We start from the raw sequence: 25,150 nt of genomic DNA, 5'->3' as shown, positions 1-25,150 counted from the left end.
TGATCACTGCTTCTTCACCAATAACAACTTGGGCTGCACACCCGTCTTCCCCCCCACCCCCCGCTTCTAGATGATAAGATTTACTGACATATTCAACCATAACATTACTCTGAGTTCCTGGCATCTAACCCAGAGCAAAGTGTTACTTCTTTAAATCTTCCCCAAATTGCTTAAACTAGCCTATATCTTATTTAAGTATTTTCTTCTTCTTCTTTTTTTAATTTTTTAATGTTTATTTTTGAGAGAGAGAGAGAGAGAGAGCATGTGCGAGGTGGGGGAGGGCAGAGAGAGAAGGGGACAGAGGGTCCAAAGCAGGCTCTGCACTGAGAGCAGTGAGCTCGACGTGGGGCCTGAACTCACAAACTGTGAGATCATGACCTGAGCCGAAGTCAGACGCTTAATCGACTGAGCCATGCAGGTGCCCCTTATTTAAGTATTTTCTAGCACTCCACGAGGCTTCCCACAATTCATGGTCTGTGTTGTCACTAGTTGCAAAAAAACAGCTTGTTCAACTACAGGGATGTTCCTGGCACTCTTCGGCTGGAAGGCACTGACACCACCAAAGGACAGAAAAGCGCACAGAAGAAAAGGTATAGCTAAGAAGTCATAGGCCATTTTACAAGCCATATGGTCACTTTACACATTTGTTTGCTTTTGTATCCGGATGTGCAGAACCAAGGAAATAACCAAATTGAAATACCCAAAGTCACTAAAAGGAGTTAAAAGTTTCAGGTGCAGCTTTTAAATTCTATCTAGCTATCGTATTCACCACGACAATTGGTCGTCCTAAGATCCTTACACTCTCACCGCAAAAACTTATATTTTTTCATGGCATCTGGATTGGGTCCTAGCAGCAAGTGTCAAGAGGTGTGATGTTCCCACTAATCCAGTCAGCCCGGGAGCTAGTGAAGCTGGACGCAAGCAAGACGTCTGCGGGTCTTACCAGTCTCTGGTGACGGCGTGCATTTGCCTTGGAGTCAGAAACCTATGCTTTGGAAGCTAGACGCTTATTCTGTGTGTACTTTCAATACTGCTTCCTTGTTGTTCTTTGTCATTGCAACTTCAGGTATTTAGCAAATGTCAGCATGTCTCAGCTCTGCAGAGAAGGACCAAAAGGAGGCACTTCATCTCTGGCTGGCTCACAGTTTTGAAGAGAGAGCAACGCACCCCTGGGGGCTGCGAGGAGTGGCGACAGCAGAGTGAGAAAGCACTAGAAGATAAGAGAAACTCACAGCCACACAGGTGGATCTACTTGGTTTCTGTGCCGGAGGTTTTTCTAAGAATTCTTCTCTTCTAAACTTCATAGATTTCAGCTCTTTACCAAGAAGGCATCGGGTATGAGGGGACTGAGCCACAGCTAACAGAGGAAGTCAAGGTGAAAACGAAGCTGCACAGCTCAAACTGAATGAAGAGAAAGACTAGGGCTGAGAAAAGTCTCCCGAGAGGGAGTGGGAAATGGCTATTAAGACATCATGGAGGGCTTTAGGATCCTGTTGACCGCCTCTCCTGCATTCTGTGTGAACAGCGCCCTCTAGAGCATGATGCAGATGGTGCCCGGTTGGAGCCGTGAAACTGTGGGGCCCAGAAAGCCTACAATGTCGGCGCCGGCAGAAGAGTGAAATCTTTTACGTACATGTTACTATTTGATTCTCATCATAACCCTACGAGATGGGGAACTGAGGTTCAGAGAAGTTAAGCAAGCTTCCTCAAAGTCATAAAGCAAAAAGCCCAAAGAGCAAAGATTAGAAGAACGTAGCTCTGCCTGATTGAGAAGCCCTTGCTTTTAAGCCCAGTGGCATACTCAAAATAGTTACTGAACAAGGCACAGGGAAGGCACGCATTTATTCGGCACCTACTTACTTTGCACCAGGCATGGTGATTTTCCACATGTTTCCTTGCCTAATGCAGAAAGCACATAGAAGGTAAGAACCAGCAAGAGACAAAACCTTTTTGGAAGACACAAAACCTGAAGGTTTGGGTTGGCGGACTGGGGACAAGTTTCCAGGGACAAGAAAGAGCATGGGCCAAAGCACCAGAAAAGTTGAGGGAGGCAGAGTATGTGTGACGCCATGGGGGCCCCCATGGAGAGGGTCCAGGCTCAACTGGACTGGATCTGATAGTGCATGTTGGGGGAGAAGGCCACGCACCCCAATGTCACCAGAAGGACCTCATAACGCCAGAAGGAGTTCAGAAAGGTCATGATGCCAAAGTGATTAGGACACAACCGTGGAAGCTGCTGAAGATGTGTTGTCGAGCATCGTGCTTTCTTTGGAAGCTTCTAGAGATTGTCCTAATCTCTAGATTGTCATAGCTTGAGCTAATTGTAGGCGGTGGCCTGAAGTTATGGCAATGCCATCTTCCGCCTGGAGATATTTCTGCATCTCCACAGGGTGCGGCCATTTCATCTTCCATGGTCAGAGGTTCGTTGGGAGTGATGGCTAGTGAGGGAGGCTAGGGAGCTTCCTCCCCACTGGAAGAGGAGAATCTGCCAGTGATCGTGAGTCGAACCTTGGGTCCTCACTGCTCGAGCAGGAGGGCCAGGCACCCTGGCCTCAGAGTCGGTCAGTTCAACGACACTCACTGAGTGCCATGGGCACGCCTAGGCAACAGCCGGGGATACAGACACAGAAGACAGACATTGGGCAGCCGGCTCTGCCTCACACCAACTACAGAAATGGGGGCAAGTCACTTCACCTTTCCGATCTGGCCTCATGTGCTGTTTCCCCTGCTGGGAGCACCTGGCTCTCTGCTCTCCCTCCTCCAAACCCCAGACTGACTACCTGGTTTCAGAAAGAAACATAAATGTCCGTCTCTCAAAGAGGGAAGAGTCCCTGGCCAAGCCCCTCCCCATTTAAATCAGGTTCCCTCCCCCTTGCGATAGTCGATTGCACTCTTGACTTTTGGGGGTAGTATTTACAGTCATTTTAACCTACGTGTTTACTTTTATGCTGCTTTGGAGGCAGTGACCCCCTCCATCTCCTCTCCTGCTATATCCCCAGTGCCTCCTGGCTCAGTGCCAGCCTACAGTAGATGCTCAGTAAGTATTTGCCAAGGAGATAAATCAATACAGTGAGGTGTGAATGGCTCAAAGTGCTTACTTTCCAGAAGGGGATGTGGGGAGGGGAATAGAGCCTAACGCCGCTCTCTAATGGCAGGACTCTGTCTCCACAGCACCAGGACAGGGCAGATGATCCGGCCTTGTGGCCTCACACTCCTCATAACCAAACCCTTATCTGGTTTCTTCTAGCCTGGGTGGTTCGCTGGCTTGTTCACAGAGAAGTCCATGCCACCTGCCTCTGTGTGAAGAGGTGCAAGGAGATGATTTTCAAAGCTTCCCGTATAACTGAAACCTGCCGTGGCCAACAGAGCTGGCCCGGGTTTGGGTGTGGAATATGCCGACCTGCCTCTATCGGGACGCACGCTGGATTGGGGTGGAATCACAGTAGGGAAGACACCTAGTGAAACACAGCAAATATGGTTATCGTCTGGAGAGAGAGGACAGATCCCTAGAGACTCCTGGGTCCGTCTCTCCCAGGAACAGATGGGACTTCGCCACAAAGGAATGGGCAGATGAATCAGTTCTAAGACCCCTCCTGTGCACGCAGGCCGGACCTCTTGAGTGCTGCTACATTACCTGTTGAATCCAGTTTCTAGTGAACCTGTGACAGAAAACTGAATTCACACAACAATCCAAAGACCTTTCTAGTCTCATGGCCTTTTTAGCCTCATTACGATTCAAAAGAACTCCATGACAGGGCAAATGTCTCTGTCCATGTCTTGACAGGTAATCTTATCCTGGAACCAATTCTATGGTGTTCTCGGAAGATGGTATGAGAACAGAAATCGCTTATAAACAGTAAGTCGTATCACATATGCATTAGGATATTAGATATTTAAAGGAATCCTTCACGGAATAATTTATAAAGTGAAGAATGATTTTGGCAAATAAAATAATCACCCTCTCACATGTTTATCTTGTAAAGGGATGTGTTGGGAGGAGTTTGTTTTTTTGCAAACTAGACACATCCAGAATGAAATAATTCTTAAATTTCATCTTTTCATCCCACACTGTTATTAGTGTGGGAATTCTCTCATTAATCTGACCCTTTTAGTTCCCTGCGGTTTAATTACATCAACTGTCTTTCCAGCCCAGAAACGAATAAATTCCGTGTGGTCTGTAGGCTCTGAACATACTTTCCTGAGCATCTGCAGCAAGAAAGTGCACTTCATTTTTAAGAAAACCTATAGAATTCCAAATGGCAATTTAAAATTAGGGGACTAATTCAACTAATACCTGAGTAATGGCACTTGGGAACTAGAATTCATGACTCTGTCCCCAAGGTAAGGGGTATCATGTTGGTATAACCCAGCTCTGATAGACATGCAAAAGACAAGAGACAAAACACCATGTTCTTGGGGGCGCCTGAGTGGTTCAGTCCATTAAGTGTCCGACTTCGGCTTAGGTAACAATCTTGCAGTTTGTGAGTTCAAACCCTGCATCGGGTTCTGTGCTGACAGCTCGAAGCCTGGAGCTTGCTTCGGATCCTGTCTCCCCCTCTCTCTCTGCTGTTCCCCTGCTCGTGCTCTGTCTCTCTCTCTCAAAAATAAACAAACATTGAAAAAAAAAAAACTTAAAAAAAAAAAGAATACCAGGTTCTTGAGTTTGGAGGGAACTTTGGATGCCTTCTGGTCTCACATTCTAGCTTATGTTTGTTTCCCTATCAGAGCTGCATCAAGTGACTCCCAGGAAGGATTTAAGAAGTCAGTATGTGGGGTTTGGATCTGGTGTCGGTCACTTACTAGCTCGAACCCTGGGTACTGCCTAGCCTCTCGGTGTGTCGATTTCCTCATCAAAGAAATGGGGCCATTCGTATCAATCTTGCAAATGGCTGGAAAGGGCTTGGACGACACTGGGCTATGGAAAGGGATCAAGCTGTTCACACCCGCAGTGCTAGCATCTCAACACTAATTTCCTTTCAAGTTACAGCCGGCAGATTGACAGACCCAGTCGCGTCATTATCTGCAATGCCTTTAATGCTGGGCTTCTCTACACCAGGGTCCAGGCTACAAGAACATCATGCGTCCTAGAAAGGTGATGAGAAGGGCAAGCCTCTAGGATAAACCACAGAGCAGGGGATTAGCTGGAGAGCCAGTGTTCCTGTTGATTCTACTGCTGTGCCCCAGGGAGCCTCTGAGGGTCAATGATTACCAGCTTTGGCTTGGGTTCCAACTAGCCATTGGAGCTACATTAATGGGGCGGCACGTCACCCACACTCCCAGGTCCAAGTACTTTCTGGGAAAGCCCTGGGGGCAGAGACAAGCAGAGCCAGCAGCCTCTGTGACCCTTTTGTTCCATGCCATAGAGCCACCCCTGGGCCCATGCTGAGTTCCTCTCTTTGGGGCTCTTCCCGGGACCGGGCAGAGCTCACCTCAGGAACCTTCTCAAAATGGGCACTGCTGCACAGACGTCCCACCTGAGTCCTCACAAGCCTAACGCGCTACCCCAGCAGTTGTTTTGAGCCACTCTTGACTGCTCCTCTTGTCTGCCACCGAAACAAGGAGGCGATTGGGAAAGGGGGGACGTTTCCCAGACCTTAGAACCGCGCCAGGGCAGGGCAAGCGTGAGGCTCTCATCGAGACCCGCCTCCCAAAAGAAGGCCAGTGGAGCCCACAGCGGACCTGCTGACGCACTTTCTCTCATTCCTGCCATTTCTTTTTACTCAATGGTGTGTATAATGACCTGGAAAGGCAAGGTGGAGCCCCACCTTATTTCCTCTTACTTGTCCTCCTGTCATGATCAGACCAAATCGAAAGAAGCTTCTCTGTCTCCAAAGTTGTCGCTTCACCTCTGAGCTGCGGCTTTTCCTACTAAATCAGGAATATGATGCCCATTTGTTGTCATGGGGATTAAAGGGAAAATACACCGCATCCATGAAAACTTGCACACGAATGTTTATACCAGCGTTCGTCACAGTAGCCAGAAAGTGGAGACAACCCAGGTGTCACTCAACCGATGAATCAATAAGAGAAACAGGGCACAGCCATCCAATGAAATATTGTTCGGCCATAAAAAAGGAGGGAAGTACTAATGCATGCTACAACAAGGAAGAATCTTGAAAGCACTGTGCTTGTACAAATGTCTATAATTGGCAAATCCGTGGTGAGAGAAAGTCGGATTGGGAGTTGCAGGGTAGCAGGTAGAGAGGAATGGCTGCCAACGGGTATGGACTTTCTGCGGGGATGACGATGTTCCAACATTGACTATGGACTTTCTTTCTGTGGGGATGACGATGCTCTAACATTGACGTGGTGAGAGTTGCACAGCTTGGTGAACATACTAAGCCAACCACCATGGCATACTTGAAGTGGGTGGATTGTATCCAGAAGCGCTACCCCAGGGCCTTTTCTGGGGCTTGGGCTGGAGGTGGCACCTCCCTCCTGCAGCAGGTCGTCGCTGTGATTTTGGAGGCCCTACCATCAAAATGATTTTCTTGGTCACAAGAGCCTGGAGGTACAGGGAGATTTTCCTGCTTCCCCTCGCTCCTAACATAGAATCTCTACTAGAATATGGAGAGATGTCTCTTCTCCCCTTATCTGGGGGAGAAATTTTTCTTCCCCACCCTGGCCAGGTGGTGATGGGTAGAGTGGTTGAGGCAGAGCGTGGGTGCCTCCGGCTCGCCCATCCTCACCTGGGCTTCCCAGGACTGAGAACCGCACACGGTATGACCCTGACCTGGCAGATCCGGGGTGAAGGGCCATCTCAGCTCTGCCCACTTGCTCCTCACGTATCCCAGGCCTGGAGTTCAGGCTAAATTCGTGTGATGGGGAGCCAGATCTATGGTTCCCCAAAGCAGGCAGGTCCATGGACTCCCAGGCTATCTGAAGGGATGCCCAGAGGTGGCCTTGACCTCACTCTGTGCTAACACCACCCGGCCTCATTGCAAACCCCCATGCTCACATGCTCCTCATCACTTGCTTGTCCTCTTGCCCCCCTCCCCTTTTTTTTGATTCCTGGAGCCAGCAACATTAATAACTCAAGTCTCATTTACAATGACCTCTCTGGAAACTCAGTACTACCTCACAGACAAGCCAGAATCCCATGCGACCATTTAAAGCCCCTCCTTGCCCCCAAGTCCCTCCATATCATTCCTTCCCCCTACTCCCCCACGCACCAAAGAGAGAGAAGAAGGGGATATGGAGCATGACTGGCTCAGGGTCGGGGGGGCGGTGTTCTCGCTGCTTCTGTGGGTGACTGCTGAGGGCAGAGCCGTGTGGAGCCCGGACTCACAGCCTCTCAGGGGAATGACAAAAAACTACCCACTGTGTGTTCCCAGAGGTCGACCCCTTTCTCAAAGGCAGGGCTGGGTTTCCCTTGCACCCTTCTTGAACAAGCACCACTGTCAAGACCAAGAGAGGCGCCTGGGTTGGGTAAGTGTCTTTAGTGTCTGACTCTTGATTTTGGCTCAGGTCATGATCTCATGTGTGTTCGAGCCCTGCATCATGCCCCATGCTGACAGCATGGAGCCTGCTTGGGATTCTCTCTTTCCCAGTCTCTCTCTCTCTCTCTGCCCCTCCCTCCCCCTTTCTCTCTCTCAAAATAAATACATAAACTTAAAAAAAAAAAGAGCAAGAAAGAATGTATCAGTCCACCCTGTTTCTATTTTCAGTTGCCTGCCTTAAAATAAAAAAAATCCTCACCTGGATTAATATAGACCATAATGAGCTGTTTGATGATACAATATCAGGACCAAAGCTGATCTTACCAAGTATCATAAATACATGAGGTTGGGGGTGGGGGACTGAAATATAGCCCCTGTCCTATTATGAGCACTGATTCCTGTGAAAAGCAACAAGGCCAGTCTACCTGGAGAGTTCGTGCAGGTGCCCCAGAGTCTCTCACCTTGGAACCCGTGGTCCTGGGTCAGACCTGAATTCCAACTCCGTGGTTGACTGGTCCAAGACTGAGTGCCTGCCTGTGTTTTTATATGGCCGGTGTCCCCACGTAATTCATTAAACCTGGAAAACAAAAAAGAAAGAAAAGTCACTAAGAAGAGTTGAGGAACAGTAAAGATCTTAGAGTTCATCGTGAGTTGTTTATGTTTGCTTGTTTTCCTTGTCTCTCTGTGTCTTTTTCTCTTTTTGATGTGTCGGTCTTATGACTCTGCTGAATGGTATACCCTCCAGCCAAAGCCACTGTTTTCTGGTTCTTGTCCATCCATATGCCCACCAGACTCCCAATAGCTGTCCCCATTTTCAGTGATGGGTATTGCCACCATTATTTTCGTCCTTCCCCGACCCATGTCGCCAAGTCTCCCCTGTGCTGCGCCGGTCAAGATGGAGGAGACAAGAGGAAGACCACTAGGAATGACAAAGAGATTGACTCCAGGGCTTAGCACTGACCTCAATGATCGCTGCCGGGCACCCAGAGGGTATGAGGTCAGAGCCGTGGGCAGCACTAAGACTGAGAACATCATCCCAAAAGTCCAGCGGGTGGGGTGGGCAAAGCAAAGATGGGGTCCAACAGGCATCCTGAAGGTTGTGAAGGGGCGGGCCGTAAGGGGGGTGTAGGCCTTGTCCTGGACTCCACTCCTTCCACTTGTCAGCAAGAATAAATTAATTTGCTTCTCAGAACCCAAGTGTTCACCATTAAAAAATGGAACTAGGAATACCAGTTTCCCAACGCTGAGGCAGGAATCAGTGTCAGGACACCCAGCAGAGGGTCCAGTACATTAAAAACTTCATAATGTTGGGTCCCCTTGCATGGAGGGCCGAGGACTCCTGGTGAAGAGGCAGCCAAAGGTTGAGTTGGCATTTGGGGGATAATTTTAATTCCCAGTCTGGATCTGAGCAGGCGGCTGGCTCCAGGACCAGCTCGGAAGTGTCTGTATGAACTGCACAGGAAATGCTGGGAAGGCCATGCAGTCTTGCCTGGGGGGAGATGCCAGGCCTCGGGTAACATTCTTCTGCCTCCCACGTCTCTGTCCCCACTGGCTCATCTAAAAGGGCCTCCCACCAGAACCTCTAGGAGGGGGTGACAGGGGCTCTGGGATGCTTTAAAGAGGACTGATACGGTGTATTTTTGCATACCTGAGACCCAGAAGGAGGAGACATTGTCTGTCTGGCTGGCTTCTAGGGGAAAATTAACAAAGGAGAGAAAAGGCTGAGGAACAGAAGAAAAAAAACTGGCCATAAATTGATGAAATTGGATTAGACCACGGAGATGTAATTGTGCCAAACCAATTGAATCCCCTCTGAGGTTAGCATTACCAGATTTCCAGATACAGCAGCAGCTGCAGCATGGGCCTTGGTGATGCGCCTGGCACAATCCTTTCTCTAGAAGCTCTTAGCAGAGGTTCATTGCCCATGACCATTGGGCTGGGGGTGAAAAGTGCACCTTCCCCCAACCACATACCAGGACATCATACCTGGGGACAGTCATCTTGGGTTGAGAATTCTCCAAAAACATTTTCCTAGCACCCTCCTCTTTTCCTTCTTAGCACCTAATACAACCTACGTTACATTTATTTTTCTTAATCGGGGACTTCCTCAGCTCTGTCAATGGTACAACCACCCACTACTTCAAGCAAAGCCTTGATTCAGTCTTGATCCTTTCCCTTTCTGTCATCCCTGCGCCAGCACGATTCATCAGCCAGCCTCGTCTGCTCTTTTGACAAACCATGTTCAGAACCTGTCTGTCTTCTTCATCCCAACCCTGTTGTCCAAACCACGTAAGTTCTTGAGGGGGCTATAGGATCTCTGTGCTCTCTCTCCCTCTTCCCCATGATACATTCCCCACCATCAGAGTGAGGTGTTAATGGTGTAAATCAGATCAAGTTACCACCCTGCTAAAGCCTCTCTTGCCTTCCTCTCGTCCTTATGACCTCAAGGCTCTATATGACCCAGACTCTGCCATTCTCCCCAGCACCCCTTCATATCACTGCCACCCCATTCCGCTTTCACTTCTTCCCATCTTGTCACTACAGATGGCATCTTGTTTGTTTCCCTCTTTCCTACATGTTTACCTCCTATCTCGCCTCTGCTAGAACATTCACTCCCAGAGAGCAGCCTGCCTCGTTCTCCTCTGAATCCCCAGCACCTAGATCCATAGTGGGAACACAAGGACCATTTCTTGAGGGGCACCTGGGTGGCTCAGTTGGTTAAGCATCTGACTTCAGCTCAGGTCATGATCTCACGGTTTGTGAGTTTGAGCCCTGCATCAGGCTGTGTACTGACAGCTCAGAGCCTGGAGCCTCCTTTAGATTCTGTGTCTGCCTCTCTCTCTGCCCCTCCCCTGCTCATGCTCTGTCTCCCTCTCTCTCTCAAAAATAAACAAATATTTTTTTTTTAATTTTTAAATAAATAATAAATTAAAAGAAATATTTCTTTTTTTTTTTTTTTATTTATTTATTTTTGGGACAGAGAGAGACAGAGCATGAATGGGGGAGGGGCAGAGAGAGAGGGAGACACAGAATCGGAAACAGGCTCCAGGCTCCGAGCCATCAGCCCAGAGCCTGATGCGGGGCTCGAACTCACGGACCGCGCGAGATCGTGACCTGGCTGAAGTCGGACGCTTAACCGACTGCGCCACCCAGGCGCCCCAAAAGAAATATTTCTTAAGTGAGTGAAAGCCTGTGTCTTCCCCTGGCTGAAAGAACAGTGTGAGGACTTGCTCTGATCTGTTCACCACTTAATATCCAAGGCACCCACTGGGCTGTGCATGTGAGAGAGAGAGGGAAAGAGAAGTTATTTTCCTCCAAGTTACAGCTGAACACATTTCTTATTTTCTCACCCAACTAATGACCAAATAAACATCCAGCGATGGCATGAAAATGACACGTGGTAAATTCATAAACGCCTACGCCGATAAGTAGCAGGGAGATCTCGAATGTTCATAAGCATTGCATGCATTTGTGGGCTTTTGTTCTCTCATCTTTTAAAGTTAAGCTTAGGTTTTCTACAATGTGTAGTGGCACATATATCTCATGTATTATGAACTCAATACTGTGCTTGGAAATGTGTATAAGAAATGCATGCGTTTTTGAGAACTCATTTATGGGATAAAAAAAACTGCCCGTTTTTAGCATCGATTTACTTGGTCTTGGGTTTGGAGGTTTTAAGAGTGAAAAAGCAGCTGAACCATGTGCAAAGGCTCAGAGAAGCTGAAGAAAATGTGGCTGAAATAGAAAGAGCCATCGGAGTGCAAGCCTGCAGTGAGGCCCTGGGATGATGGCTCCCATTAGCAGGCAAGGGCAGCTGGAAGAAAGGACAGGGGGTACTCTACTGGCCAAGCAGAAGCACCCAGAGAAAAGCCCCTCTCCTTCAGGAATTGTGCAATCTAGGGCTGAGCCCTGAAAGGAAAGATATCCAGAATAGCATTAAATAAGTCAACTACACACCACCGTGTTTCACTATTAGAACGACCCGTTATCTCTCTGGCTACAGCTAGTGTTTGTGGAATGAATGAACTGATGAATGAAAGAGAATGGGAAGGGGCTGTATCTTTTCATGTTATTCAGAGATGAAAAGAGACAAGATGTATAAAAGTAACTGGCAATTAATTAATGTTCCTTGAAGTTTTCTTGCATCTAGTTTAGTCTTGAGGGTAGCTTTTCTTCTAACCCGTGGATCAACATAAACTAACATTTACAGACCTTACTAGGGGTGCCTGGGTGGCTAAGTCAGTTAAGCAACCGACTCCTGATTTCGGCTCAGGTCATGATCTCAGGGTTGTGAGATGGAGTCCTACGGTGGGCTCTACGCTGGGCATAGAGCCTACTTGAGATTCTCTCTCTCTCTCTCTCTCTCTCTCTCTCCCTCCCCTTCTACAGCTTGTGCACTCTCTCTCTCATTCTCTCTCTATCTAAAAACAATAAATAAATAAATAAATAAATAAATAAATAAACAAATTTTCGTTATGGCCTTACTACATTCCAGGCCCTCTCCATGCTCACACTTAATAGTTCCACCATCATTATTATTCCAAGTGTGTAGAGGGGAAAACCAAAGATCAGAGAAGCCGAGTTATTAATCCAAGTTCACAGAGCTAGAAAGTTAGAATTCAGCCTACTGTAGTTTCAGCTGGTATATATGTCCCTTGGGTTTAATTACCAGAAGCAGCTCATTAAAATGCATCCGTTCCAATGTGACTTTTTTGGCACAGACAGAAGGCTGGCGGTGTATTCTCTATAAGATCCTCATACCAGCTGGGAAGATAGCCTCTCCTATGTGGTTGGAGGCATGCTGCAGGGTTTGATTTTACTTTGCAGGATTGAGGTCAAAAGGTTGAAGTTACTGTAGGGGAAAGGGAACAACTTTTGCTGACTATCTACCATGTGCCAGAAACTGGTTTTGCAGAAATGCAAAATTTTATTTTGTTTTATCCTCACCATGGCCCCGTGAGGTAGATATAATTATTCTGTTTTACAGGAGAGGAGCTGAGGCATAGGGAAGTTTCATAGGAGGCAGAGCTGGGATGAGAGCCCAAGTCTTCTAGATCCTTCTACCACAAGTCCCATAAGATTTGGCCCATTTAATGGATGAATTCCAATGTCCATGGTAAGGGAGGAAAGGCAGAAAGGCAGAGGGGAAAAGTCAGGCTCTCAATTGTTTCCCTTCTTTCTGTCCTTCTTGCTTGTTCTTCCTTTTCTTATTCTTCCTTGTTATCTCTCCGTCAAAAAATATTTATTGAGAGTCTATCACTTACTAGGCTCTGTGCTAGGCACTTGGGATATAGTATGAAAAAGATCGAAATTCAGGGGGATGGAGAGAGCTGAACAGATAATAAAATAAAAAAGAAACCAAATAAACACAATAATATAGATCATCATGAGGGTTAAGAAAGTCACAGTACCTGCAGGTAACCTTGACAAGTATTGGTAATCGGGAGGGCATGGGCCACCAAAGATGGTGAGGGTAGCAACGCCAAGATGAGAGAGGGAAGGTACTCACTGGGGCCAAGGGTAAGCTCAGAGTCACCCTCCCTCACTCCCTGCAGCAGCACCTGCTGACTCCTTCCCAGGGCATTGCTCGGAGAGTTCTAGAATGTCAGGAGAGTTCTGAAAGGAGGTCTGCCTCCACCCTAGGATGGGCACAGATCAAGCTTCAGTTTTCCCATCTGTCAAATAATAGTAATAGTAATAGCTACCTCCAAGGGCATCATACAGATAAAATGATGTAGAGTTTGGGAAAATCCAGATGGGTGATACAAAAGTGAGTTGGAATTGTAGCAATAGGGAGTTCATTCGGTTAGACATAAGGAAGGACTTTTTGACTGAAAGGGTAATATGATGCTATAGCAGTTTTCCAATGAAGAATCTTACCTATGTTGACAATTTAAAATAGAAGCGATAACTATCTGCCTCAGATAAGTGCCTGACAATCCATAGGTGTAGTGGCATGGAGTGAATAAGTGTGGAAATGAACGCATTTTAAAATATGGATGTGATTTGCAGGAAGAGAAGCACTGAAGAACTCAGGAAGTCTTTCTGCTATTACTATGTCAGGGATTCCAGAAGATTCTATCGGAAGAAAAGTGGCAGTATCATCAATTGGAATATTGAAAAGTAGCCCGCTGCCACTGCAGGGGTAGGTCCTTGTAGTTCACATCAGCTTGATCAAGGGGCCCGGAGACCCACAGCGTGGAGGTTCTCGCTGCAGGGCCAGGAGCTAGCATGATGCAAGGAGAGTGGAAAGAAGAAACCAGTCTGGAGCTGCTCCAGAAAGTGAGAGGCTCTGAAACCCAGGTGTGATGCCAAGGGAGATCCGTGGAGACCATGTGACCCAGCTCTCCCCTGACCAACTCATGTGACCGGTCGCTCACAACCTGTGCCCCGGTGCAGTAATTTCCCTGAGACATGGGGACCACATCGCTGGACTTGCCTAGAATACTTTGAAAAGCAAAACTGCACTGTGAACAATGGGATTACTTTTAGTGACTCCAGGGCAAGGAGAGTCATCAGCGCAGGGGTGAAGCCAGCCTCTTTCTGTTGGGTGTTGTACCTCCTCTCCATCCCCAGCCACGGACAGGGTCTAGAATGGCTCAGCATCTGGTCACTAATCAACAACTAGTGCTGTTTTTACTGTATCTGCATCTGGAAATTAGCCTTTGTGGTCTGGCTGTTAGAGTCCCCGTGCCCCGCCTTGCCCACATGGCTAAGCAGGCAAAGACACATCCACTGCAGGCCAGCTTCCGCCAGACTTTGCTATAGTGAAGTGGCCAGCTGAGGGGACCGAAGAGGTCTGCTTCCTGCGGCAGCACTCGCTGGTAACTGAGGAGGGATGGAGGGGACTGGGTGGGGGCAGGGTGGTTAGAATGGCACCCCTAGAGGGGCTGGATCACTTAGAACAGAACAGCCAACATTCAGGAGTGAGGACACCAGAGCCTGGAGCAGCAGGGCCAAGAGTAGGCAGGGCACAGAGGAGGTGAAGAAAACCTTGATCTATTGGCTGCCCGGGGTTTATGGCACCTCTGGGGTATTTGGGACCTCAGGCAGGAAGGAAGCTACAAGGCCCATTTATCCTGGAGGCCCAGGCAGCCTGAAGAAAGCCTGAATGGGACAGGTAGCCAGAGGTGGCTGTCCCTGGGACACACCTAAACTGTGTGTCATTAGAAACACGTATCTGCTTCTCTAAGCCACTAGACAGAGCGGGGTCATTGAGGGTACACTTCTGTGGTACAAGGACATAAGACAAGAGTCAGGAGCTCATGTTCCACCCCTTTCTGGGACCTGGGGATGGAAAGAGACTTCCAAGAGCATATTGGTGAGGAGCCCCTGAACAACTTCCCAAACAGACATATGGATTCTAGTTCCCTCTGAGATCTCTCCCCAACTCTCAACACCGCTACAGCCCAAGCTTCTCCTTGATATCTACTCAAATCCTGAGGCTGAGGTTTGAATCCACCGTCATCTTGTCTTCAGTAGGCATGAGAAAACCAGCCCCCTCCTACACTGGAAAGCAATGTTAGCCCACCACCCCTGGCCAAACTTTTCAAAAGATGACCCATTTCCCATCTTTACTTCCAGGCCACGATGGGCAGACTCCTTGGGAGGAATGGGGCTGCTTCCCGCCCTGAGTCCTGGATCTGTCCACTCACATTGTTCCAGGCGCCTGCCAAGACTGGGCCCACATCCCCCCCTGCACCACACCTCTCCCTACACTGCCACTAGACACTTAAGCGTCTTTGTCTGTAGAAATCCAAAACTGCAAATACCACCACAGGCTGGAAACACCCAGCCAAAGGAACACATGTATGAAAAGGTGAATAAAAGCCAAATCCTGTGCACATGTTTCTCTATTTCTCAGCCAGCCTCTTTCTTCGGTGGACTTCCTCTCGTCCGAGTCTTAACAGAGGTGAGCATTTGCCTTGGCTGAAGAAGGAAGCCTTGAGTCTCACACACAATGCCTGAAGACAATGCAAGGGAACATGAAGATCCCCAGACCCTGAAGGGATTCTTGGACATAGTCCAGGTATGCATTCTTAGTTAGGGCCTCTCAGGTCTCCTCTTCTTCCCCCCATCTGGGGGGATGGAGTGGCTGGGAGAGGAGACAAGCCTTGTCTCCTCAACCACTCCACCTCTCTCAGGCCACCCTAGAAACAGACTCGGTAAGAGAGTCCCACCAGTTAGAACGTGCCTCATTTCTGCCTGTCACTCACACCTGTCCTTCCAGTGAGACCGAAAGTTCTGCAGGGTAGGGACTGGGTCTTCACACTTTAGAAAAGCCCAATACAGAAAGCTTCCTTCTAAGGTGACCTTCTGGCCATTCCTGTGACTTATCTCTGAATCCAAGTCAAGCTCTCCATACTGTATGCATAATTCATCAGTGGCTTAGCTCCCTAACCAACAGAATACCTTGATCCTTGAAATGGTTGAATGAGCCGTCCAGCACAAGACTGGGATTACTCTTATCTCTCTGAACATAACATCATCGGACTTGATCGCCAAGGGGCCAGATTTCAGGGAGTCTTTTCCTGTGAGAAGGTAGCAACAGTTATTCATAGTTTCCAGACACTGTCGTGCTCCTCAAGGACAAATGGCAGATCTGGATAGAGCCAGAAAGCTCCCAAGAATTTAATCAAAGGCAGTGAACCATGAGTCTTCCCCTAGGGGTAGTCACCTGAGAGAGCTTTGGTTGTTCTAAATGCAAAGACAATATTAACCTGTTGCTACCAATGGTGTCGAGTTGCATATCTAAATCTGCTCCCTGGGGATATGGTGCCACATTGATCCACCCTGCTAAATACAATTCTTGAACTCAGGCAAAGAAACGTTGGTGTTTGTGCAATTGGAAGTGAGGGAGGGTGGTGGAGATTGGGAAATTGTAAATAAATGGAAATTTCTGGCTTGCGTTTCACAGAGTATTCAAGAAGAACCTTAGAATGCAGAATTTACATACATCTAACTAGAATGCAGAATTTACAAGGCTTGATAACTACAGAATGTAATGTAATGTGGGACAGATATGTGCACACTGAGGCAGACTGTTGCATCCTGGGGAACCAATTTGGGAAAATAACAACAGGTTTCTTTGAGTGAGGAAGTTACTGACCGAAAGTGACACTGGATACATTCAGATTGGTATTTTTCAGGGATTTTGAGAAAGTCACTGCACTACTCTAGACCATAGTTTCTTGTTTTGCATAATGGGTGAAATGGACTTGATGAACCTTTAGAATTATTGTTTAAAGTTAGTTCCAATGTTCTGGTGTTTTACTGTGATGTTATTAGGTTGAATTTTCTATTAACAGCTAGAGCCCTTAATAAGAGTTTCCAGGAGAAACGACTTGGATTCTTAGTAGTCTTGAAGTTGCCCAGACTCTGTATTATTCTTGTTTTGTTTTTTTTTTTCTGTTATTTTCAAACAGAACCAGGGAGTTTCACGTGTGAGGGCAATGTTCTCTATTTGCTCACAGATTCTGACAAGGCAACAGCAAAGACAGTGACACTTGCTCTGAACATCCTTCATAGTAAATTCAGCAAGGAGGGCTTAGGATCATTCCATCTGGAACCAAGAACTGACTCCTATGAGCCCTTTGACCTTAAGGTTGTTTTCTGTTTATTGTTGACTTGTCTAGGGGTCTACCTCTTATATGTCTTCACACTAATTTTTCCTTCGTCCTTTTTCTTTCTTTCTTTCTTTCTTTCTTTCTTTCTTTCTTTCTTTCTTTCTCCCTCTCTTACTCTCCTTCTTTCTTTCTTTTTTTCTTTCATTCTTTTTTGAAGGTGTTTTGTTGGTTTGGTTTTATTCTGTTTTGTTTTTCCAGTTTCCATATACTCCCTGCTTGTTCATGAAGATTATGAACTACATAATCAAGCCAGCCACTTTTTTGCTATCTAGAGCAGAGCTAATAGCATTCATGAATCTTATAGATTCCAAAAGACAGAGCAGACTGGGAAGGTCTATGTCCTTTCATCTTACATTTTGACTTAGACTAAGTCATCACATTCCACAGTCCAGTACGTTCTTTTCTCAACCTGTAAAATCAGAGTGATTTTATTGGCCTTGAGATGAAGGTAGATGGCCACTTTGGGCTTTCTTTGCTTCAAGCCTCTTATCAAGCTGACCATCACTTCCCCCTCTGAAAACACCCAGCTAGTGTGGAGAAAAAAGAAGGCATTAAATAGATGTCTTTAAAACTAATTACTATTCTCAACTATCTTCAATTGATTATTGGGCAAACTTTGATTTCTGTGCCAATAAATTCATTCCATAGTGACTTGACACTTGACATCTTTCCTCACCCCTCCCCCTACCACCCATCCCCAGCCACACCAGCTTCATATTCCTTGTATATGCCGCCATCTCTCATGCCTTCATATTTTTAAGTGCTATTTCCTTGTTCTGGAATGCTTTTCCCCCTGCCCCCAGCAGGCTCCATCCTGTCTACCCAAGGAGTTGAGGATCATGCTTCCATGAAGTCTTTTTCAGGCACAGTAGGATGTCCTTCCTATGTATGTAACAATTAAATCACGACTACACTGCGTGTAGCAGGACTTATTCATCATCGTATGTATCCTGCTAGAGGGTAATCACCTGTTTCCGTGTATGTACCCCCTAAACTGTAAGTGCCGTGAGAACCAGAGCTATTCAGTAACTTCCCAGGACCAAGCACAGTTCCCACAACATCATGAGCACTCATTATAAGCTTGTTGAAAGGCAAATGAGGGAAGGAAACCTATATGTATAATAATAATATTAATGAGGACACTATTCAAGAGAAGAAAAGCAATAGTCATTATTAGCATCTTAAATGGTAGAAGTGAGAGAGGTGAAGTTTGGGTCACACTCAAGGTCAAGCTGCTGAGATATAGAAGCGATCCCAGTGAAAACTTGACGAGAAGGAATTAGGAAACACTAAATCCACAGGAGTCATGGGGCAGGTAAAAGGTAAAGCATGAGAGTCGAAGCCGAAATCTTTGGAAAATCACTGAGCTGTGAACAGGTCGAGGGTAGATTTGTAACCTAGCATAGAAAAATGAATTGCTGACAACAGGAAAGTGACATGCATGAGAAATTCTGAATTTCGGCTCTGTAGAGCAAAGCATTCTTGGCAATTACAGTATTTTAAATATTGAATTTTTAAAAACCAGAGAAAACTGAAAGTCACCCAAGTTCCAAGAACCATTCACAAGTAATCCACTTACCGCGCTTCTTGCAAATTTAGCCCTGCCCCTAAACTGACTTGGGGTGCTTCCTTACACAGAAGAAAATCAATCTTTATGCCTTTAAGTTACAAATATGTATATATGATATATATGTGAGTGTGTGTATATATACATATATATGTGTGTATACATTATATATATGTGTGTGTGTATGTGTGTGTGTGTGTGTGTGTATATATATATATATATATATATATATATACATATATATATATATATATATATATATATATATACACAGAATGTTTTTCCAATGGCTCACACCTTCTCAGATGCCCCTACCTCACCCTGCTTTGAAGAAACTGAAGCTGACTGAGTGAGAATACATTGTCACAAAACAGCATAGAGTGAGACACGGCAAGCCAAGCTCATGACTAAAGGGCACCCACTGGCAGACCTGGATACATTTTTGTCTGAAATGGCCCCCTGATCACAATCACCATGTTTTGCTCTATTTTGTATGCCCAACTAAAGAAAAAGAAAAACTTTTCCCCAAAGTCTTGTCTGTTGCAAAAGACAAACTTCTTCTGAGCAACTATGCATAATCTATACGACAGAGATGTTTGGAGAAGGGGGCTCCGTGCCTGGTCACTCTGGGGTTTCTACAAAGCAGAGCATAGGGAAACATTTGCCATTCACTGCTACAAAGCACTTGTCACAGCAGAAATGTAGGGAATTGAATAAATGTTGAGAAATCCGAATGCATTCACTCTTAATCTGGCAACATTTCATCAAAGGAAGAAAAGGCATTTGGGACAAGGGAAGCAAAATGTCTTACCAACACATCTGACCCAGGTAAGCATTGCATCTTTTCCATAATAGACCTCATTAGCACATTTATCCTCCGTCTTCATGATGGAGAAGCACTAAGAGAGGTCCTACTATTATGCAAGTTCTTGCAGCAATGGAAAGGATGCCATCAGGGACCAAATCCCTGAACATATCTCTACTACCAAGAGGGGAAGACCATGGAACCAGGCATGGTGGGATCAGAGGCTCTTGCTGTGCTCCAGCTCTGGGCTGAGAAATGGCCAAGAGGCAGCAGGATGAAGCTCACAGTTTGTAATCCATATGTGACAGGAGTTAGAGAGCATCAAGTGAGCAAGTTAAAACCACACTTCTAATCCCCCGGAGTGGTAGGTGGTCTGTCTAGACTTGAGGTACGGAAAAGAGGGTTAAATTTCCACCAGAATTAACTTTTCTTTTCTACAGAGGCGGTGTGGCATTTCTCCCCCTTACCTCATGGATTGCCAGAGTAAGCGTAGAAACAAAAACCCAATCTCTTGGTCCCCAAGAAAGCAGCCAGATCCTTGATGTGGGCAAGACTTTGCACCTTTGGTCCAAGAGTTTGGTTATCCCAGACGAGGGTGCTGAGGCCCTGTTGGTTTTTAAGAGTCTATGGGTCAGCTCAGACCGGCTGCCAACTCATGTGTATGCAAGAGCTCTCAAAGAACATAGTTTACTTTAGAACTGGATCCAACAAGAGTAGGCGTGGCAGTGAAATGGGCTAGACACACCAGAGGTGTTGAGCTGCCAGGGCTAATTAAGAAAGATTTGTTTATGGAGCCATGACTTGGAACCACAAGGTCAATTCTCTGATGCTGACAGATTTCCAAGTCAAATTCATGAGGTTGCACACATGTGCACATAGGGTAAGTGCCCCCAGGTGTGGGTGTTTGGGGTCCCCAGGGAGCCCCTCCAAAGCTTTCCTGCTCAATGGCTCACTCAGTGACCACAGAAGGTCAAGCTGCCCTGACCTTCCCTTGACCATTCATCTGTCTCCCTGGTCCCAACACAATGTAGAGCTTTGTAGCAGGGACTTTACAGAACTGGCTAGGTGGGAGCAACCCCCTGCTTTACCAACTATGTTACCTGAGAGCAAATTCCTAGATTCTTATCCTCTGAAGTCCATGGTGGGGAGTGAGATAATGTATGTAATGCACTTGGCATCGACACTCATGGAAGTCAACATGCCCCAAGCATCACCCTTCTTATCTCCTTCCCACCCCCACCCCATAGGCCCCGCCTCCCTCTAGACCATCCTAAGGGAGACAAGATCTTGTGTTGCCCCCCTTGCGATGCTCTCTTAGTGTTCCTCCTTGTCATGTGTGTCCTCCATGGACTGTCACTCATTTCACTGTCACTCCCTGGAGCATCAGAAAACAGTCTCCTTAATAAGCGGTCATTGTTTTCATGGAGGAGTTGGGGGGGTGGAGGCAAGGATATGGGCAGGTCACACATCCCTTTACTGTCTGAACCCTTCTTCAATCAATACCACGCTAGACGTTACGAGGTTTCGGACTTTATTTGTCTCAGCGATTGAAAGAATGGCAGAAACTGGAGAGTGGCACCATAGTTTCGAGGCCACGTGTCAGCGATTCTGACGCCATTCAATTACACAGGAGAGTTAATAGATCACGATTTTCACAAGGAGGATAAAATGGAAATGAGTGCATGATTACATGGAAAAAGGAAATGTTCTTTTCAAACATTTGTAAGAATAATCAGTTATCTCAGTAAAAGAAAGAGAATATAGCAGGTGTCAGTAAACAGCTTATAATAGTATTTCCCATGTGAAGTTTGATCGTTAAGAGACCTAGTCTGTGGAACAGCACAGGAAAAGGGAAAAGAAGAGAGATTCAAAGCTCGTGCTAAATATGACTTTTCCCCTTCACAGAAGGTCTCTTGTGAACACACCAATTTCCACCCTTGCTCCTCTGTCCTTGGGTTCACCCCTTCTCCAAAAGTACCTCCTTTCTCAATCTCCAGCTGTGTTGTCCTCTGCCTGCCGAAGCAGGTATCCCAACTCCACCAGTAGGATAACCTTCCTGCACCCAGTTTGCCCCCTTGCCCACCTCTGAACAGTGCACTTCCCCCAAGTCTGGGTGTGGGAACCAGGAAAAAGCGCCCTGCAGATGTCCAAGGACAGGGAGAGGGACTGTCCAGGTCCAAATTACTGAGCACAAGCACCACACGGGAAGGCCACTGTGGGGGTGGGGGGACTCCTCTGAGAGAGGGCTCCTCTCCTCTGGAGAACTGTATGACCATGTGGTACCTTCCCCCAGGGTTGGTTAGGATGCTTCAGTCTTGCCTCCCTCTCTCCTTCACTCAGAGTCAACCTTGAATTTTATCCGACGGCTTGCCTGGCCCCCTTCCTATTTTCCCTCACCTGGATGTTTCCCCAAATAAAATCTTTACACCGTTAATCCCATCCTGGTGTCTCTCCTCCAAGGCCCTGGGCTGGGCCCTGCTATTCAGCTAGGTTGGGAGCTCCCAGAGAGCTGTGACACTCAGGGACACTGGAGAGGCACAGGACGCTTCAGGAAAAGGGCTTTTCCCATCCAATTTGCAGAGCGGAGGCGGAGGCTGAGTTCTGAGATTGAGTGGGAGTTGTGGGTAGGCCTTTCACTCTCCCAGCAGCCACCAGACAACTGGAGATACACATACGTGCACACAACACAACACAGCACAAACCCAAATGAGGAAAATAAATGGTTTCTTAAGTGTCTTATTCATTTGCAAGGCAAGCACTCCCTGCACAATGAAGCCCGAATGTCTTATTATTATGCGCACCAGGTAATTATCTTACCTCCATCCGTCCCCCCCACCCCCACCCCCTCAAAAAGACCCCTTGGGACCCGCTGGAAAGGAGAAAGAGGCCGTTGCTAAGTGACAGAGAGGAAAGGGCTGCTGCGTTCTTCCGTTTCCAGGAATCTTGCTTATAAGGTGCCAGTGAAGATGTTGGACCTGATGGAACGCAGCCTCTTCATAGAAGCAAAGCGATTCGTTTCCTCAGCTTGTCCTGCTCCCCGCAGGCTTCATGAAGAAACGCCGCCCTTGCTTCCCAGTCTGCTGCTTCTCCCCCTGCAGTCACAAAGTCCTCAGGGGTCCTGCACTCTGGACTTGTCCCCTGGCTCTGTCCGGTCTGCTCTGCTAACCCTGCTGCTGTTCGCCAGCATTTACCCCTCTAGCCGCCTGGAGCCTCCCCCCAAACTCTGCACCCGAGCTGGAGGCCCCGAGTGGATAGTGTGGTTTTTTTTCTTTTCTTTTTGAAAAAAATTTTCAAATGTTTTTTAAAATTTATTTTTGAGAGAGACAGAGAGAAAGAAAGAGAGACAGAATGCAAGCAAGGGAGGGGCAGAGAGAGACAGGGAGTTGCAGAATCCGAAGCAGGCACCAGGCACTGAGCCATCAGCACAGAGCCCCACGCGGGGCTCGAGCCCACCGACTGTGAAAAGAAAGTATTCTACTCATGACTAATACTCTAACAGGAGCGGTTGGAATAAAGGACAGGTCTTTAGAGGCCCCTGTCTGATTTAGGAAAAGGCAGGGCGTCCCATTCGCACCAGAAATGGTGGCACATGACGAAAAGTTTGAGAGACAAGAAGCAGACATCAGGGAAAGCTGGAGCCACGTTCTGGGCCCCGAGAGCGGGCACGCGTGGAGATTCAAGGCGAGAGGAGCAAATCGCAGGAACACTGCTGAGTGAGGCGAGCTCTTCCTGGTCCGAACAGAGGAAAGGGGGAACCCGACGTGGGCTAAGCTGGCGGTCTGTGTCAAGGGCTTTGCCCACACCGGCCTGAATCATGCTAACGACCTTTGGGATAGGTGTTATTTTACACAGCCGACCAATGGAGTGGTGAGGACACCGGTCTCTGGGTACTCATTCCATATGTACCCAAGTTTGGGGGTTGAGGGAGGGGACAAGCAAATTCAGGCCTACCTTTAAGGCTTAGGCTCCTCCCAACCATTACCTCCCTAAGGTGAGGGACACCTCAGATGGACACAGTTTCCCCTGCGAGGGAACGGAGAAGTTTGGGTCATTGTCCTGCCTCTGCTCTAGTTAGTGAAAAAGCGGATCTTGTTATACTCCTGAAACTAATATAGCATTGTATGTCCACTGTACCTCAATATTAAAAAAAAGAAAAAGAAGTTCTAGGGACACCTGGGTGACTCAGTCAGTTAAACATCCACCTGTGGCTCAGGTCCTGATCTCACGGTTCTCGAGTTTGAGCCCTGCATGGGGATCCATGTTGACAGCTCAGAGCCTGGAGCCTGCTTCGGATTCTGTGTCTCCCTCTCTCTCTGCCCCTCCCCTGCTCACACTCTGTCTCTCTCTTTCCCAAAGAATGAACAAACGTTAAAAAAATTAGAAATAAAAAAGCAGTTCTCACTGTACCCTTTCTGGCACTGTATATATTCTTCACAAAGCACTGAGCTCATCATTTTGAGAATTGGGCAAAGACATTAAAAAGAACTTTAAGATGAAAATATGGCAGATGAAGCAAATGTTTCTTTTTGCTCCCTCCTGAAGTCAACCAAAATGAGAGTTGAGGAATTTTAAACACCCACATGCAGGCTATTTCAGGACGTTTCAAAACACCAGCGATAGAGGGAACGATATTACACATAAATGATTTTGAATGATTTTGAACCAATGTGACACCCGAATCCCCAGTAGCAACATAGGATCCTACCAAACAGCGGAGTGATTCCCCATTGAACTTGTGAGGGGAGAGAAACGATTCTCTACCGAGTCTAAGCTGTAACTCCATGTGCAGGTGGAATAAAGGCCATTTTAGACACACAAGGTTCAAATGTTACTTTTCATGGACTGTACTCTAGGAAGTTACCGGAAGATGCGTTTGCCAAAACAGAGGGCAGAAACCCTGAGAGAGGGATATGAGAAATCCCAGACACAGACACCCGGCATGGATGAGATATGGAAAGGCTTGTCCGGTGAGGTGGGGGGCCACCCTGGAGGACATCTGTCCAGCAGCAAGGACAGCCAGGCCTGGGCGATGGCTGCCTCTCAGGGAAAACAGTGTTACCCGATGGATCTTAAGAGAGGTTTCATGGTTCTGAAGGAGATTTTCAGGTGGAATGAATAATAGATACACGAAGAGCTAGGTAAATGAGAAAAGTGTTAACATTTACAAGGAAGAGAAGGTATATTTGCAATATGCTACTTGGGGGGTGCTTGGGTGGCTCAGTCTGTTAAGTGCCTGACTTCGGCTCAGATAATGATCTCATGGCTCGTGAGTTCAAGCCCTGTGTCAGGCTCTGTGCTGACAGTGCAGAGCCTGGAGTCTGCTTTGGATTCTGTGTCTCCCTCTCTGTCTGCCCCTCCCCTGCTCACACTCTGTCTCTCTCGCTCAAAAATAAACAAACATTTGGGGTGCCTGGGTGGCTCAGTCGGTTGAGCTTCTGACTTCGGCTCAGGTCATGATCTCACGGTGTGTGAGTTCAAGCCCTGCTTGGGGCTCTGTGCTGACAGCTCAGAGCCTGGAGCCTGCTTCCGATTCTGTGTCCCCCTCTCTCTCTGACCCTCCCCTGTTCATGCTCTGTCTCTCCCTGTCTCAAAACTAAATAAACAGTAAAAAGATAAAATAAAATAAAACAAAATAAAATAAAATAAAATAAACAAACATTTAAAAAGGTTAAAAAGAATATGCCACTTGGCTCAGCTGTGAACAACATGTAGA

General features: G+C 47.1%; 1 protein-coding gene across 3 annotated transcripts in view; it reads right to left on the bottom strand.

Moving 5' to 3' along the window:
* The window catches only part of KCNJ1 (potassium inwardly rectifying channel subfamily J member 1), a 29,742-nt gene extending 9,657 nt beyond the window's left edge, over nt 1-20,085 (bottom strand). Inside the window, exons 1-3 of one of the 3 annotated variants that reach the window (XM_019421401.2) lie at nt 19,905-20,085; nt 17,419-17,474; nt 7,865-8,016 (exon numbers count right to left, since the gene is read on the bottom strand). The gene's annotated coding sequence lies outside the window, so the exon portion shown is untranslated. Of the gene's footprint in view, nt 1-7,864; nt 8,017-9,087; nt 9,151-17,418; nt 17,475-19,904 lie in introns of those variants that run through there. The other 2 variants (XM_019421399.2, XM_053900263.1) reach the window with 2 other exon arrangements.
* Between the last annotated feature and the right edge of the window lie 5,065 nt (nt 20,086-25,150).

The sequence above is a fragment of the Panthera pardus genome, unplaced genomic scaffold (genome assembly GCF_024362965.1).
Source record: "Panthera pardus isolate Hobbes unplaced genomic scaffold, ASM2436296v1 HiC_scaffold_12, whole genome shotgun sequence".
In the NCBI taxonomy this organism is placed as follows: Eukaryota; Metazoa; Chordata; class Mammalia; order Carnivora; family Felidae; genus Panthera; species Panthera pardus.
This window is presented reverse-complemented; position numbering and strand designations above follow the sequence as displayed.